The 16933-nt window shown below is 40.0% G+C and overlaps 2 non-coding genes across 2 annotated transcripts; one reads left to right on the top strand and one right to left on the bottom strand.

Moving 5' to 3' along the window:
• Nucleotides 1–1243: 1243 nt before the first annotated feature.
• Nucleotides 1244–1350, bottom strand: LOC127077824 (small nucleolar RNA R71). The gene has a single exon (XR_007787595.1). It is a non-coding gene; the product is annotated as a small nucleolar RNA R71 (small nucleolar RNA).
• A 9758-nt stretch (nt 1351–11108) lies between these two features.
• On the top strand, nt 11109–11215 carry LOC127077141 (small nucleolar RNA R71). The gene has a single exon (XR_007787115.1). It is a non-coding gene; the product is annotated as a small nucleolar RNA R71 (small nucleolar RNA).
• The last annotated feature ends 5718 nt before the right edge of the window (nt 11216–16933 follow it).

The following is a 16933-nucleotide window of genomic DNA, read 5'->3' on the forward strand; positions in this document are numbered from 1 at the left end:
GCGGTTAAAGAGATGTTTCACATATTGAATCTGTAGAAATACTTAAAGGCTGTTTTGATTTTTAACTTGAGTTTTCTAAAACAAATTTGGTTAGTTTTAACTATTCAAGGAGTGCGAAAGCACCCTGGCTTAGTTAACTAGGGATTTTTATCACTTTAAGGAAAAACTATTTTTGAAACTGTTTTCGGACGCGTTGATAGATTTAAAATCAGGAAGCTCCTTGGGTAAAACTTTCCAAATCAAAATCACTTTTCAACTAAGTTTATGAGTCTTATTTCTTAAAAATAAGTTTACTACTTTAGCGTTATGCGCACCTTTTATAAGTGACAATAAAAAGCCTTAATTTAAAGGGTAAACTCGGTTCTGAATACGCGAAAGCGACAGTTCTTGTTAAATGGATTCTTTTCAAGAGTAGAAAATATTGCCTCATAAGTAGTTCTATTTAGACAATCGAAACATCACTTAACTGACATGATATACATTCAAACCTGTCTTTATCTGCACTGCATTTATTATTTACCGTTATTTTGCAACCCCAATATCTCTTTTATACCGCCTTAGATAAACACCGTAACGATAGTAATCGAAAGATTGACGATTTGGTCTCTGTGGGATCGATATTCTTTTATATTACTTTGACGCGATTCGTGCACTTGCGAATTCACACAATCAAGTTTTTGACGCCGTTGCCGGGGACCAACTTCGTCAAATTTCGTACCCTGTTGTTACACCGTCTAGACTAAGGCATTATTAGCCGGTAAATGCGAAGAACCCGTAGTACCGGAAATTTAGTAGATCCTTTAGCGGAACCCGAACGTTACACTTGCACACGCCTCTTACTCATCCGAATTAAGAAAGCTATGGCCGAGAATCGCGACCGGAGACCTCTTAAGGAATTTGCCCAAGCCTCTGACGAGGAACCTAGTTCGAGTATAGTAAACCCCCTTATTCCTGCTAACAATTTCGAACTAAAACCGTCTTTGTTGCAATTAGTGCAACAAAACCAATTCGCGGGTCTCGCTACTGAGAACCCAAATCAACATTTAAAAGTTTTTATCCAACTAGCCGACACCTTTAAATCCAACGGCGCTTCACCATATACGATCCGTTTGAGATTATTTCCTTTCTCCCTCAGGGATAGAGCACGTTCATGGTTAGATTCACTTCCAGCTAATTCAATAACTACATGGGAAGACCTTAGGAGAGTATTCCTTGCTAGATATTTCCCCCTAGTAAAACTGTTGTTCTTCGAAACCAAATAACTAAATTTACTCAAAACCAAGGAGAATCGCTTTTTGAAGCTTGGGAGAGATATAAAGAGCTATTAAGAGTCTGTCCACACCATGGCCTAGAACAATGGCTGATCGTTCATACCTTATACAATAGACTCCATTATAACACCAAGATGAGCATCGACACTTCCGCAGATGGTGCGCTGATGAACAAAGCTTATCCTGAAGCTTGTGACCTAATAGAGGATATAGCCCAAAACCATTACCAATGGGGAACCGAACGAGCATCAATAGAGAAAAAGGAGACCCAAGGTGGAATACATGAGGTAAGCTCTCTAGACATGATGCAGGCGAAAATGGACGCTTTAGCCCTTAGGATCGAACATATGTCTACAAACACTAACACCGTAGCGGTAGTCCACACAGAGTGCAAACTCTGTGGATCTAAAGGACACGAATCGGCGGAGTGTAACCTTTTGAACGACCTGAACACCGACCAAGTGAATTACGCCCAAGGTAACCCATTTTCAAACACTTACAACCCTGGATGGAAGAATCATCCGAATTTCTCCTATAAAAACCAGAACCCTATCAAAAATCATGCACCTCAGAGACCACAAGGTTATCAAGCCCAAAAACCAAATCAACCTATGCATGTTGTGCCTCAGAAGTCTAACCTTGAGAAGATCATAGAGAGCTTTATATCAGGCCAGACTCAGCAAAATAAAGAATTCCTAAACCAGAACATTCACGTAAACAAACTGATAACGCAATTAGGAACCAAGGTTGATCAGATAATCACTCATAACAAGATGCTTGAAACCCAGATCTCACAGGTAGCACAAAACCAAGCCCCACAAACTACACCTGGAGGCCAATTCCCTGGACAACCTCAACCAAACCCTTGAGGGCAAGCTAACACTATCTCGTTACGAGGTGGGATCGCTTACGAAGGGCCTCATAACCCAGCGATGAGCGAGTCCAAAACTTCTAAAGAAAATATACCTACCAACCAAGAAGAGGAACCAGTGGAACCCGAGAAACAAACCAACCAAGAAGGAGAAGCCAAGGATAAAACTTACAAACCACCACCCCCGTACAAACCACCAATCCCATATCCGTAAAGACTCAAACAAACCAAAATCAAAAACCAATACCAAAAATTTATAAAAGTAATAGAGAAGCTTCATGTAGAGATTCCTTTCACCGAAGCTATCACCCAAATTCCGTCTTACGCCAAATTCCTCAAAGACATCTTAACCAACAAACGTAGGCTTGACGACCCAGAACCCTTGGAATGCAATTTTATTTCTGAGGATAAACTCGCTAAGAAGGAGAAAGACCCTGGTAGTTTTTTGTATACCTTGCATTTTAGGGAGTCATGTGATCGACAAAGCTTTCCTAGACTTAGGCGCTAATGTGAGTTTAATGCCCTTAGCTGTATGTAAAAGGTTAAACTTAGGAGAATTGCAACCAACTAAGATGTCCCTCCAATTAGCCGATAGGTCTGTTAAGTATCCTGTAGGCATTTTAGAAGACATCCCAGTTAGGATCGGTCAACTTTATATCCCAACAGACTTTGTGGTCATGGATATCAAAGAAGACGAAGATATCCATATCCTTTTAGGTAGACCATTCTTATCAACAGCCGGAGCTATAATAAATGTTAAAAGAGGAAAATTAACCTTCGAAGTAGGGGACGAAAAGATCGAGTTTATTCTTTCAAAATTCCTGATGGCACCAATTCTAGGAGACGCATATTATGCGATCGATATCATAGATGAGTGCATAAGAGAATTTGATCAAGGAGAACCTAAGATCGAACCATTTTCAAACCCGAATGAAAAGGATGACGAGCTAGAGGAAACGGAACCTCACGAATGTTTGGACCTTACTCTAGACCTTTCACCAAATTCTCAAAAACCAGCCCAAGAACTTAAGGAACTACCCAAGAACCTAAGATATGAGTTTTTGGATAAAGAAATGAACTGCCCAGTAATAGTTAGTGCCACCTTAAACCAAAACGAGACGAATCGACTCTTGAATGTTTTAAGAAGATACCCCTCTGCTTTAGGGTACAACATATCTGATTTAAAAGGTATTAGCCCATCCGTGTGTATGCACGGGATCTCGCTAGAGGAGGATTCAAAACCTTCCAGGGAACATCAGAGAAGAATCAACCCTGTGATGAGCGAGGTGGTAAAAAGGGAAGTCCTTAAACTGCTAGAAGCTGGTATAATCTATCAGATCTCTGATAGTAAATGTGTAAGTCTTGTACATGTGGTACCCAAAAAGGGAGGCATCACAGTCGTGTAGAACGAGAAGGGCGAGCATGTAGCTAAACGCATAGAAGGCGGATGACGTATGTGCATAGATTATAGGAAGCTAAATAAGGCAACTAGGAAATACCATTTCCCCATTCCATTCATAGATCAAATGCTTGAGCGTCTTGCCAGACACTCTTACTTTTGTTATCTGGATGGATATTCTGGATTTTTCCAAATACCCATACACCCCGAGGATCAAGAGAAAACAACCTTTACCTATCCTTACGGAACGTTTGCTTACAGACGAATGCCGTTTGGACTCTGTAATGCGCCAGCTACTTTCCAATGTTGTATGATGTCAATCTTTGCAGATTATCTCAACGGAATTATGGAAGTATTTATGGATGATTTCTCGGTGTGTGGGTCAGACTTTGAAGATTGCCTCATTAACCTTGAGAAAATACTAGAGAGATGTGTAGAAGTTAACCTTGTGTTAAACTGGGAGAAGTGCCACTTCATGGTTAAAGAAGGCATAGTGTTAGGACATATAATATCTGAAAGAGGCATTGAGGTCTACAAAGCAAAGATAGAAGTTATAGAAAACCTTAACCCTCCTAAGACAGTTAGAGAAGTCTGTAGTTTTCTCGGACACGCCGGTTTCTACCGACACTTCATAAAATACTTCTCTAAAATAACAAAACCCCTGACCGGCCTTCTGATGAAAGACATTGAATTCATTTTCGATGAAAAATGTATTGAAGCCTTTAACCGTTTAAAACAAGCATTAATTTCAGCACCCATTCTACAAACTCCGGATTGGACTAAACCCTTCGAAATAATGTGTGATGCTAGTGATTTCGCTATAGGAGCTATTTTAGGGCAAAGAAAAGATAAGAAACTACACGTAATGTATTATGCTAGTAGAACCCTAGATGCCGCTCAATTAAATTATACAACAATAGAGAAGGAACTCCTAGCTGTAGTTTTTGCAATCGATAAATTTAGGTCTTATCTCGTAGGATCTAAGATTATAGTCTATACAAACCATGCAGCTATCCGTTACCTTCTAAGCAAAAAAGATGCAAAACCTAGATTACTCAGGTGGATCCTTTTGCTACAAGAATTCGACTTAGATATTAGAGACAAAAAAGGAACAAAAAACGTGGTTGCTGACCATCTTTCCAGATTAGAGCATTTGAAGCCAGACCATTTACCTATAAATGATGATTTCGCCTATGACAGATTGATAGCTAAGTTAGATACAGTTCCCCTTGAACCTGATAGAGACAACCTTGGGACAGTTTCAGAAATTACCAGAGTACCATGGTACGCTGATTTTGTGAACTATCTAGTCGCTGATATCATACCACCTGACCTCAACTATCAACAGAAGAAGAAATTCTTTAAAGATATAAGACACTTATATTAGGACGAACCACTCCTTTTCAAAAGAGGAACGGATAACATCTTTCGACGTTGCATCCCAGAAGAAGAAGTTAGAAATATCATAGAGCATTGTCACTCTTCACCCTATGGTGGACATTCAAGCACATCCAAGACATACGCTAAGATCCTTCAAGCTGGTCTTTATTGGCCAACATTATGGCGTGATGTCCATACTTATATTGTCCAATGTGACCGGTGCCAGCACGCTGGAAACATCTCAAGACGTGACGAAATGCCTTTGAAGAACATCCAAGAAGTAGAACTATTTGACGTTTGGGGTATTGATTTCATGAGACCTTTTCCATCTTCATTGGGAAACAAGTACATTTTGGTAGTCGTTGACTATGTGTCCAAGTGGATAGAAGCTATAGTCGCACCCACCAACGACACAAGAGTGGTCATCAAGATGTTCAAGAATAATATCTTTCCCAGGTTTGGAGTTCCACGACTTGTCATAAGTGATGGTGGATCACATTTTATATCCAGAATATTTGATAAACTCTTAAGGAAATATGGAGTAAAACACAGAGTACCAACACCACATCATCCCCAGACTAATGGTCAAGTGGAAGTATCTAACAGAGAGATTAAGTAGATCTTGGAGAAAACTGTTTCAATATCCAGAAAAGATTGGTCTGAAAAGCTAACAGAAGCACTGTGGGCTTACAGAACTGCTTACAAAACCCCTATTGGAACTACACCATACCAGTTGGTCTACGGGAAGTCATGCCACTTACCTTTTGAACTCAAGCACAAGGCATATTGGGCCATCAAGACCCTGAATTTGGATTACCTAGCATCTGGCAAGAAGCGAATCCTTGATATCCACAAATTGGAGGAACTCCGTCAGAACGCTTACGAGAATGCCATTATATACAAAGAAAGAACCAAAGCTTGGCATGACAAAAGGATTGTGAAAAAGGAATTTAATATAGGCGACTCTGTTCTCCTCTTCAATTCGAGATTACGACTTTTTCCAGGTAAGCTGCATTCGAGATGGACAGGCCCCTTTGAGGTTTCCAGAATCTTAAAATTAGGAGCAGTTGAAATCCAGAACAATTCCTGTAATCCGTTTGTGGTAAATGGACAAAGACTGAAGCAATACCAAGGAGGTGACATCCCCACAGAATGCCATGACCAAACTCTGATTAACCCTCCAGTCCCTACCTCTAATATATAAAGTCTGAATCGTCAAGCTAACGATGTTAAACAAGCGCTGCATGAGAGGCAACCCATGATTTCTTTTCCTTTACTTTTACTATTTCAATTTATATTTTTAGTTGTTTTATATATGTGTATATCTATGTGGAGACTAATAGTTATAATATTTGCGATTTCAGGTGTCCTCTGTTTTAACCTAACTTTTCAGGAATGGAGAATATTGACACTATGCCAGTAATCTTTCGTGACCCAGTTCAAGAGCAGCGCTACACCATGCTTTCCCAACGACCAATGTTGCCCACCAGATATCCCGACTCGAGCTGCATGGAGGCATTAGGCATTGAGCCTAGTGTCACGCATTTATGCAATCAGTTACAATGGGATGAATATAATGATGTTATGCATGTGACTTACAAGAACCTGACTTTGGAGTTCTTGAGCTCGCTGACCTACGAGCCCTATGTTGGTCACGCTAGTGATGGTGAATACATTAATTTCAGGTTGTTTGGAGCAGAATACACCTTCAACCACAAGTGTTTCGGTGACTTACTTGGATTTCAGACTGCATATGATGCTTAATTGCCCAGTAAGCTTTGTGTTCTAATTCCACAGGGAGATGACATGATTTACCGTAGACTAGTTTAAAGGGTGTGGTCCCTATTGGGGTTTTATAAGCTATCCTATAGGCCCACAGAGCTTCGTTTAGTTTAGATGACCAGTCTTTTCTGGATATTCCGACAGTTTTTTCTAGAATTTGTTTGATCTCTCGATTCGAGACTTCGACTTGCCCACTAGTTTGTGGGTGATAAGGTGTTGCTACACGGTGTCAGACTCCATACTTCAGAAGAAGTTTTCCACAGATATTTGATATGAAATGGGAGCCAACGTCACTAACTACTAGTTTGGGCACACCGAATCTAGAAAAAATGATGTTCTTGAACTACTTAATCACTACTCGTGTGTCATTTGTCGGAGAGGCTACAACCTCGATCCATTTTGAAACATAATCGACAGCAACGAGTATGTACTTATTACCAAAAGAAGATGGGAATGGTCCCATGAAGTCAATCCCCCTCACATCGAAGACTTCCACTTCTAAGATTCCTGTTTGTGGCATTTCATCGCGTCTTGAGGTGTTACCAGTGCGTTGGCACCAGTCGCAGTTTATAACCGCATTATGGACATCTTTCCATAGAGTAGGCCAAAAAAGGCCTGATTATAGGATCTTAGTACAAGTCTTTGAGGTACTTGCATGCCCTCCATAGGGAACGAAATGACAATGGAAGATTATGTCGTCTATTTCATCCTCAGGAACACATCGATGAAAAATACCGTCGGTACCTCTTTTGAAAAGCAGAGGTTCATCCCAGTAGTATTGTTTTAGATCATGAAAGAATTTCTTATTTTGTTGGTAAGATAGGTCCGGTGGAAGCACTCCAACAGCTAGGTAGTTGACAAAATCATCATACCATGGCAGAGTTACATTCGCATGAATTTCTTCCACGGATTCTTCTATTTCGGTATCATTTATTGTTAATTCAGACATGTCGCTTTCCATTTGGGCTATAAGTCGTTCGTAAGGGAAATCATCATTGATTGGAATTTGTTCAGGTTTATTCCCTTCGATTCGAGATAAGTGGTTCGCTACTACGTTTTCAGTACCTTTCTTATCTTTTATCTCTAAGTCAAATTCTTGTAAGAGTAGGATCCATATTAAAAGTCTTGGTTTGGCATCCTTCTTACTTAACAAATATCTAATAGCGGCGTGGTCAGTATAGATAATAACTTTCTCCCTTACTAGGTAGGAACGGAACTTGTCCAAGGCGAACACGACGGCTAAAAGTTCCTTTTCGGTGGTGGCGTAGTTCATTTGGGTTGGATCTAGTGTTCTACTTGCATAGTAGATAGCATGGAGTTTCTTATCCTTTCTTTGTCCCAGTACTGCGCCTACGGCGTAATCACTCGCATCACACATGATTTCGAAAGGTAATCTCTAGTTAGGTGGTTGCATTATGGGTGCAGTGATTAAAGATGTTTTCAATTGGTTGAACGCTGTTAAACATTTTTCATCAAAGATAAAATCAGCGTCTTTCATTAATAAACCCGTAAGTGGCTTGATAATTTTCGAGAAATCTTTGATGAAACGTCGGTAGAAATCGGCGTGTCCTAAAAAGCTTCGTATTTCTCGTACGGTTTTAGGAGGTTGAAGGTTTTCTATGATTTCGATCTTGGCTTTGTCTACTTCAATTCCTCTATCAGATACTACATGACCTAACACGATTCCTTGTTGGACCATGAAATGGCATTTCTCCCAGTTTAAAACGAGATTCACCTTTACGCATCTTTCGAGTACCATTTCAAGGTTTGATAGACATCCTTCGAAGCTTTGCCTACAAACAGAAAAGTCGTCCATAAAGACTTCCATGATGTCGTCTATAAAATCAGCGAAGATTGCCATCATGCATCTTTGAAATGTTGTGGGAGCGTTGCATAATCCAAATGGCATTCGTCGGTAAGCGAATGTACCATAAGGGCATGTGAAGGTTGTCTTTTCTTGGTCATCAGGATGGATCGGAATTTGAAAGAATCCTTAATAACCGTCTAGATAGCAGAAGTGAGAATGCTTAGCCAATCGTTCAAGCATTTGGTCAATGAAGGGTAGAGGAAAATGATCTTTCCGAGTGGATTTGTTTAGTTTTCTATAATCTATGCACATTCTACTTCTAGTCGCAACTCTTTGTGCTATAGATTCGCCCTTATCATTCTTAACAATTGTAACACCCCCTTTCTTGGGTACTACATGAACGAGGCTAACCCATTGACTATCGGAGATCGGGTATAGGATTCCAGCATCTAGTAACTTCTTCACTTCATCCTTGACTACCGTACTTAAGATTGGGTTGATCCTTCTCTAGTGTTCTCTAGAGGTTTTACAATCTTCCTCCAGCATAATGTGATGCATACAGATAGAAGGACTTATTCTTTTTAGATCGGAGATGTTGTATCCTAACGCAATTGGATATTTTCTTAGGACATCTAGTAACTTCTCAGTTTCCATCTGTCCCAAGTCAGCGTTGACTATTACTGGTCTTTTGAGTTCAGTGTCTAGGAATTCGTATCTTAGGTTCTTTGGTAATGCTTTGAATTCCAATTCAGGTTTCTTTGGGCATGGCATGTGGTTGGGCGTAAGTGCTAAGCATTCGCTTAGACTTTCGTTTTGGTATGGTTCATGCCAATTATCGTCTTCAAATATTGGAGGGATTTGGATTTTCATTATATCAGAGTATGTGGTTTCTTGCATCTCCATCTCTCTTACGCACTCGTCTATGACATCAAGTAGATAACAGGTATCTCTATAACTGGCGCTTGTAAGAATTGTGTTAAGATGAATTCAACCTTTTCCTCTCCAACTTCGAATGTCAGCTTACCTCTCTTTACGTCTATTATAGCTTCGACGGAAGCCAAGACTGGCCTTCCTAATATAGTGGATGTATTGCCATTTTCTTTGATGTCCATGGTTATGAAGTCTGTAGGAATGTAAAATTATCCTACACGTACGGGGACATTCTCTAGTATACCGACAGGATATTTGATTGAGCGGTCAGCTAATTGAACAAACATCTTGGTTGGTCTTAATTCTCCCATACTGGGCCTTTTATAGATGGTTAAGGGCATTACACTAATGCTGGCTCCTAGATCGCATAGAGCTTTGTCTCTGACGAATTTTCCAATGACGCAGGGTATGGAAAAACTGCCTGGGTCTTTTAGTTTGGGAGGCATGTTATTTTGGATTATTGCGCTACACTCTGCAATAAGTGTAACTGTTTCGTTATCCTCGATTTTTTTCTTATTGGATAGGATTTCTTTAAGAAATTTGGCATATGAGGGCATTTGTGTGATGACTTATGTAAAGGGAATTTTAATGTTTAGTTGCTTCAGAAGTTCAACAAATTTCCTAAATTGACTCCCAGTTTTAGAACTTGTGAGTCTTTGAGGATACAGAATGGGTGGTTTATAAGGAGATGGAGGCACATAAGGTTTTTCTTTCTCTTCGGCCTCTCGGGTATTATCTTCTATTTCCTTTGGTTCACTTACCTGCTCAGTTGGGGTTTTGTCTGATTTTTGGTACATGGCAGGGTTTTAGAGTCTTGGATCTACGGGTCCATCTATTTCTTTTCCACTCCTTAGTATAACGACATTTGCATGTCCTTTTGGATTAGGTTGCGACTGTCCAGGAAATGTTCCAGCTGGAGCGGCTGTAGATGCTTGTTGTTGAGCCACTTGTGAAATCTGTGTTTCAAGCATTTTATTGTGGGTGGCTAAAGCGTCTACTTTGCTCGCTAGTTGTTTAAGTTGCTCGCTAGTGTGTATGTTTTGGTTGAAGAAGTCTTTGTTTGTCTGAGCTTGGGTAGCTATGAAGCTTTCCATCATTAGTTCGAGGTTTGACTTCCTATGCATGTTAGAAGCATTATTGGCTGACTTTTGATATCCAGGCGGAACAACTGGTGCTTGGCCAGGTGCATACAGGGCGTTGTTATTCTTATACGAAAAATTAGGATGGTTTTTCCAACCTGGGTTGTAGGTATTCGAATAAGGATTTCCTTGTGCGTAATTTACTTGATCAGTTGGGACTCCTACTAATATCTGACATTCTTGCACAGTATGTCTAGGGTTTCCACATAACTCATGGTTTGGAATTACAGCAGCCACGGTGGCTACGGGTGGTATGGTCAAGTTATCTAACTTTTGAACAAGGGCATCTACCTTGGCATGGACATGGTCAAGGTTACTGATTTCGTACATTCCACTCTTTGTTTGGGACTTTTCTACTTGAGTTCTTTCACCTCCCCATTGGCAATGGTTTTGGGCCATGTTTTCAATGAGTTGATAGGCTTCATTGTATGGCTTGTCCATAAGTGCACCGCCCACGGCAGTGTCTACTGTCAGTCTTCTGTTATACAGAAACCCATTGTAAAATGTGTGAATGATTACCCAGTCTTCGAGAACGTGATGTGGACATATCCTCATCATGTCCTTGTATCTCTCCCACGCTTCGTAGAGAGATCCTACATCTTTTTGTCGGAATCCATTGATTTGAGCTCTCAGCATAGCAGTTTTGCTTGGCGGAAAATATCGGGATAAGAAAATGTTCTTCAGTTCTTCCCATGTTGTAACTGAGTTGGAGGGCAAGGATTGCAACCAAGCCCAGGCTCTGTCTCTTAGTGAAAAGGAAAAGAGGCGCAGTCTTATCGCATCTTGAGATACACCATTCGTCTTTACAGTGTCTGCGTACTGCACAAACTTGGTCAGGTGTTCATTAGGGTCGTACGTAGGATTTCCAGCAAATTGATGTTGTTGGACGGCTGATAATAATGAGGGTTTCAGCTCGAAATCATTTCGATTTATAGCGGGGGCAGCAATGTTGTTGTGAGGTTCTTGTTAGGACGGGGTAGCGTAGAATTTAAGAGGACAATTTTGTGGTCCTTCTTCAGCCATGGTTGGTTTTTCTTCTGGTTTAATAGGAAAGAAGATATCGGGAATATCGTATCTTTGTTGGTACTCTAGTATGCGACGTCTTATATATAAGAAACGCTCTAGTTCAACGATTGGTGGTGCTAAGTTATCGCCTTGTGAGCGAGTACTTGGTATACAATCGGGGGAAATAAGGGAAAGAAGATTAGTTTTTATTTTTACCTTAGTCTATACTGTGCAACGAAAGAATCACACTATTTAACTAAATCAGGTCCCCGGCAACGGTGCCAAAAACTTGATACGTGTGTGACTATATATAGAATATAGTCTATCGGGTACTTGACTGCAAGTGCACAGTTGTCATACGGTGAACTGACTTCGATGTGTTTTTGCTTTGGAAAGCAAATGTCGCGGTTAGCAAGAGTCGCCACCGACTTTTCTTTTATCCAATAAGGAAAGGTGGAAAAGAACAGGAAAGACCTTAATTTAGATTTTGGGTTCGGGAGGTACATTATACAAAGGGAAGGTGCTAGCACCCTTTGTATCCATGGTTATCCATGGGCTCTTAATTGCTTAATCATTTATGTTTTTCTAGTTTGAAAAAGTGTTTAAGAAATGTGTAGGAAATGTTTCGAAAAGGAGAATTTAACTTTGTAATGATTCTTGTATGAATGTATACAAAGTGGTTATCTCATCTAGTTTAGAAAAATATAACTCGGCAATGATTCTAGTACGAATGTATGCCAAGTGGTGATTTTCTAAAAGAGGTTTTGAAAGGTGTGAGGCGTTGAAAGTATTTTAGGTTATGAATAAGCAATTGAGAGTTATACCTACCCAAGGTCTTTATGGGCATTTCCTATCCTTATGAGGGTAAAACTGTCCTTACTATTGAGAAGTAAGTAGTTTTATCCTTTGGATGTAAAAGGGGCATCGTAGGGTCATCGATTAGTCATTGAAGGCAACATTTGTAAGGATACCTTAGCATTCGAAGGGACGATCATCATTTAACCGTAGGCTATACCGAAGGGTCATCGAGGGACAAAGGCAACATTCGAGGGACTATGATGATTTAACCGAAGGGTCTTTGCTAAGTGCATCCCCACATTCGCGGGACATGACCGTAATACCGTAATCGTAGGGTAACAAAGAGAGGTCCAAGATTGCATATTTAAAGGCAAAGTTTTACAATTAATTAGAGAGCCGTAATCGATTAAGTAATTAGGTCCACATTAAAATCGATGAAATCAATACATTAAAATCAGCTAGATAATTTAGGATGAATCTCCACATTAAAATTAAGTAATTCAGAATCCATCTCCATAAGGATATCCCACACATAAAGTGGAATACCTAGCCGGCCATTTCCTCGGGAATATGTAAACCTTTACACAATTCAGCACACGGGTTAGAGCATCGAGATAAAGTACAATTGAAAATTGCACCACAACACAACAGTCATAAAGTCAGGCCAAATAATGCAGAATTATAATGAATCTTGATTAGATAAACATAAGGCAGAACAGAAAAGAAACAAAATAGCCACTGTCTCGTTCGCTCCTGCTTCGCCTAGCGAAGGCTCAGCGAATGCTCGCTACAGGCTCGCTTAGCGATGTGCTAGCGAGCGGCCACGGGTTTTGAATTTGATAGTAGCATGATCTCCGGAACCCTGAACTTTATGGCATTTAATTACAGGAATAGCATGGACAAACATTCAAGATATTCAGGCATACTTAAATTCACATGTGAAATCAAATTACATATCCAAAAATTTAATCATGATGCCTTATGTATGTAGAGATTACCGATTAAAAGCATAAAAGTGATGCGCAAACCTGTTTGCAACTGAGCGGCGATGTTGAAGGGGCTGACCACTCTTGGTATCGGATGGAGTTGGGCGTCGGTAGCTTCGGAGCGGATGAGCGGCCTTCAGGGTTTCTTTACTCGGAATTCTTTAAGCTAGTCTCCAGGGTTTCTATGTCAGGGTTTCTGTCCGTCTTCCTCTGTCCATTTTCGTGACTGAAGTGTCGGTATTTATAGTGATTGTGATGACCTAATGGGCTCAAAATGAAGCCCGAAAATTATGATATATCGCAAGCTTCGCTAGGCGAGCGTGTAGCGAAGGGTTCGCTAAGCGAAGGAGTTGCTCGCCTAGCGAGCAAGCTAGTTTGGGCCTCTTTCTGGATTGGGTCTGTTGTGAGCTGGGCTTTTGTTCCTTTAAGGTCAGTGCCTTGCAGAATAAGTTGGAGTGCTTCGAGAAATGTTTTGCAAGATTAATGGGCAAATTTTGGGGTATGACAACAGTCCAGTCGTTTTAGTTTTAAAAGATATCAAACCCACATGGACCGATGGTCAAACTAGTGCTACTAACGTCACTATGTTTAGCTAAGGGAATGATTTATAGATGTTCGGGTGCAGAAAATTAAATCTAAGAGAAGTTTAGTTTTAAGAAAGAATTAATAAGAGGAATCAGTATGCAACGCATTAATCTTCAGGGACTCGATAAGTCACCGGTGTATAGTTCAAATACCAAATATCTTTCAGTAGAAAATACTTATTTAAAAGACTTTATCTCACACTCTCGTGGTTGTTGATTCAGCCTATAGCTTTAAGTCAGAATGTACGCTCTCGCTGTCCCATTTGAAGTTAAAAATACTTTTTGAAAATAAATAAGTTCTAATTGCTTTTAAATTGCTCTCGCTGTTTTTAAAATCAATGCCTAATTTTTACTATCCAGCTCGAGCCTCACGCTCTCGCGATTGTTGGTTCTCACCTTAGTTAATTTCCCACTCTCGTGGAAAAATCGTATTAAATAGCTTCTCACTTTTGTGACAAAGTTAATTAAATTTAAATTAAAAACCTCAGCCGAAAAGATTGTTTGAGAAAAGGGGTTTTCACCAATTATTATTAAATCCCATCCAATTAAGTTATTACATACCGATACCGGTAGTTTAGCCGGACATGTTAAACAGCGCAAACACAGACGAGCATAGACAGATTAACAGTGCAACAAACATAATTATAATAACAGAGCAATAATAATAATAATTGAATAAAAACCTAGCAATTGGATTAACAGAGTACGTCGAATCTTGGAGTACTTGAGCAGTCCTCCACATGTCGGTAGGATTCTGCTTCTTCGATACAATTGCTTACTAAATTAAATAAAGTGTAGTAGTTCCCCAGTGTAGGAAACTACTACTTTGGAAATTGAAAAACGGAAAGGAAAGGGGAAAACGGAAATTCTAAACGAAATGGTAACTGAATTACGGTAAGGAAAACAAAGTTGCTGAAGGAAAATAACACTAAAAAGCTAGAATGCTGTAGAAAAATTAATTGCAGAGAGAATGTAGACCGCCCTTTTTTTTTCCAACCTTCGTCCTTTTTATATTCCTCATGGGTCTTGGCAGTTGAGATAATCAAGGGTGACTGGTTGAGTGAGGAATCCACGGGGAAGTCATTCTGTTGGAGAGAATTTAGGCACGTTTTGGTTGCCTCTGTTGACTGCTTCAAGCGTAAAACTTGGCCGTGTGACGCTCGTCATGGGCCTGTGACGGTCGTCGCAGGCTGGGTCGTGCCGGTCGTCATGCACCTTGTGACAGTCGTCACATCAACAATTTCTGTATTCTGGTTTTTCTGCTTTTTCTGCTGCTTTCTCATATGTTTCTTCTTCTTTTTCTTCCTTTTCTATATTTTGCTCATTTATGCTTGGAGATTGAAATACCTGCAAAAATAACTCGAATACTTGCGGAATAATCGAAATATGAACTAAAGTGTTATGATCTTTGAGTGTAAATCAAGGCAAATATATGACGTATTTTCGCGTTATCAATACGTCAATGGGATCTTGCTGCAGAAGTGACACCATACATGAAGACTGATGATGGAACATTTCCATCCATTATTGTAGATCATATTGGTGCGTATTTAGGCTCAATTAAAGGAAAGTGAAATATTGTCTAAGTGAGGGAAGGTAGTTTGGTTAAGGCTTTCATGCCCGTAGGTAATGACAGTAAAGTAAACGGTCTTGAAGCATCTTCAGCTAAATCCATATCTAATCTACCGAATATGTGTGGTATACATTATTGCCGTGTACACAGAGTCGATGTAGGGCCTGCCATAGTCAAAATGTTTGTTCAATCTGTGTCGGGAATTGAAGATCTGCATGATGTTTTTTAATTACTCCAAGGTCGACTGCAGCAAAGCTACCGATTCACGAGCAACAATTGATATGAAATAGAGATTTATTGGACACTGCAATGTGAGGGGCAATAATTCAAACAGGCAGTTACCGTCGCAGCTACCATCTTACCGTGATTCTGTTGAAGATGAGAGATATTTTGATCAGATCATGGAGGATCGTAAGGCTGCTGAGGTTGAGCTTTACAGTCGTGATGGTCGTGCTTCCAACTGTACTAAACTTCCTCAGCTTCTTCATGACTAGGATACTGATGAAGCCAAGATTTATGCTAAAACCCCCGCACCAATGGAATCTTGGAGGTAAAACCCTAAAGGTTTTATTCAAGAAAAAACCCACACTAGCTCAACCCAAATCTGAAAATCGAGTCTTCAATTCAGACGTTATCAACACTACTCTTGCACCTTGATCAACAAAAATGGTTATGTGTATTTGTTGATTGATGAAATGAGAGGTTGAAGATGATCAGCTCCAATGTGTCTATCTTTCACTTTTTCTTGTTGATTTCAAAAATGAACAAAGTCAACATTATATACTTCTATTACACACACCAGACCAAAGAAAAATAGCAGAATGACTGAACTGAAGCGCGATGCATTGACCGCTCCAGCATGCTTCCAAAAATGAGCTGACCCGAGTGTTAGAGAAGTGGATATTTTTCTACAATGCATCGACTCAAACAAAAGATGCGTCGACTCAAACAGAAGATGCGTCGACGCAATCAGAAGTTTCATTACCTTCCCAAGATGCGCTGAGCCATGAGTCGACCGTTCAAAATCATGCGTTGACCCGAGTTTTTGCCTTGCTCCAATTTTGAAAGATGAGTCAACTCATTTTATTTTGAGTCGACTCATATTATTTTGAGTCAATGCAAACATCTCAAACTTCCAAAAATACTTGTTTCCGTGGAATTTCCAGCTGCATCCGCGATCAACCAATGTCCGAGACAGTCGACAAGATTTGAGGACGGTTTTTGACATCATTAAAACACCAAACTGAGAACCACATATGAGTCTTGTTTTGCACTAAACTTAGGCTTTAATGTAGTAGAATAAGAAAAGAGTAATAACTGTCAGATATATGTGTTGCTGAACACTAGTTTAATTGTTAGATCGCTTATGTCATTGGACCGGTACAAATCACTGGCGGTTTAATTTCAT

This window comes from Lathyrus oleraceus, chromosome 4 (genome assembly GCF_024323335.1).
Source record: "Lathyrus oleraceus cultivar Zhongwan6 chromosome 4, CAAS_Psat_ZW6_1.0, whole genome shotgun sequence".
NCBI classification, from domain to species: Eukaryota; Viridiplantae; Streptophyta; class Magnoliopsida; order Fabales; family Fabaceae; genus Lathyrus; species Lathyrus oleraceus.